Source organism: Rhagoletis pomonella, unplaced genomic scaffold (genome assembly GCF_013731165.1).
Source record: "Rhagoletis pomonella isolate Grant_MI unplaced genomic scaffold, Rhpom_1.0 Rhpom_scaffold_00208, whole genome shotgun sequence".
Classification (NCBI taxonomy): Eukaryota; Metazoa; Arthropoda; class Insecta; order Diptera; family Tephritidae; genus Rhagoletis; species Rhagoletis pomonella.
Window position 1 is genome coordinate 8736 of NW_023458762.1, and position 1750 is coordinate 10485.

Sequence of the window (1750 nt, forward strand, 5' to 3'; positions counted from 1 at the left end):
TGCCGCAGTGTAATGATGTGTTCGGCGGCTGTACTTTGTCCGGTGATTTTGGAGAACAGCGTTTTGTTGTGGTCCAAGAAGTGTGTTAATTCCTGATTTTGTTCCTCATTTAAGTGAGCCCGTTTTTTTAGGCAACACAATGTGGGTGTGGACCTCGGGGACGTGTCGGGATTTAGTGGCTGGCCGTCTAAGGTCACAACAATGCCTCGCTTTGACAGGAAGTCCATTCCTAATATCATTCGTTCTGCTAGGTTCGGGATCACTGCTACTGCCGTGCGTGTGGATCGCTCGTTATACTTGATTCTGACGGGGTAGGTGTGTGTACTGGCAACGCATGTCTGATCCGCGAGTTGGACGTTCCGCTTATTAGGCTGAGGTTGGATGTTGAGTCGCTCTAAATGCACGCGCGTGCTGTCGTCTACGTATGTTAGAGTGGCTCCGGTGTCCACCAGTGCTCGTACGTGTAGGCCTTCGATGGTGACGTCGGCGTGGAAGCGACCGTCGATACTTCTCCACTCGGATTGCACTGTAGTGGCTTGGGCGATGGGTGGCGCGGTATTGGTTGATTTGGGGCATGGGCAGTTTCTGGAGAGAGTTCCATCTTGACCGCAACGGGAACAGAACAGTCGCCGTGGGTAGTGACAATGGTAACGCTGGTGCCCACGCTTTTTGCAGCGCCAGCAGGTGTTCCTTGCGTCGTACCGGTTACTTATGGTGGAAAGGCTGTGTGCCGCTTGTCTACTTTGTCTGGCTTCTTCGTTTCTGAGCAGTTCATACTCATCGGTTAGCTCCATGAGCTCCTCGATGGTTTGGAATTCGCTTCTTTTTACGAAGAGTCGGTATTCGACTCGCAGACCGTCATAAATACGTTCTAGGTGGTTTTCGTGGCACATGACCGGATGTTGTCGGATGAGTGTCTGGAGGGTGAGGATGTAGTCCTTGGCCTTTTCCCTGTGCATCTGTTTCCGCTGGCGAATTGTGTCTTCTAGCTGCGTTATGTGTCGTTTGGGCAGAAAAAATGTTTCCGCCCCGGCACGAAATCTAGCCCAGGTGGTTATTTGTGGCCTCTGAACGCGGAACCATTGAAGTGCTTTACCGCGTAAAATCTCGGGCAGGGTTGGGAGGAGTTGGTCTGGCAGGATTTGGTAGCATTCTGCCAGTTCCTCAATCCGATCCAAGAAGTCGTGCAGGGCATCGCCGCCGGAATAGTGTACGTCCCAACGACGGACAGTAGTCATTACTTCGGCGTTACTAAATCTGTCTCGCTGAGGAGCTGCTAGTTTTGCTCCTCCTAAGTGTAGGAATGATTCGCCCAGTTTTATGGCTGGGGTGACTTCGGGTAAGGACTTCGCTATACTGGCATCTTCAGCGGTGATCTCCATTTCTAGTTCTTTTAGGAGATTTTCGGTTGATCTTCTACTTCGCTTGGTTTTGATGAAGTGGCTTAGAGCACTTCGTAGCTCTGCGACTGTGTTCCCTTCAACTGGTAACTGATGTTGTCTGCATTCCTCCACTAATCTCTCTTTTTTCAGTAGGTATATCCAGCCCAGAGAGTCGGCGTTCAGCGTTGCGGAGTCGTTTTCGCTCGTCCGTGTGTTATTGGTTGGTTGTGGTGTGTTCGATGAACCCGCTTCGACAGGGTTGGTGCTTGTTGGTGCTTTTGCACATGCGCCTGCAGAGCTGGGTCCCTGGTCGGGCGCCATTTATGAGGTGGGTTTTATCGAAGGCTGAGGTAGCTCAGCCGCTCCAG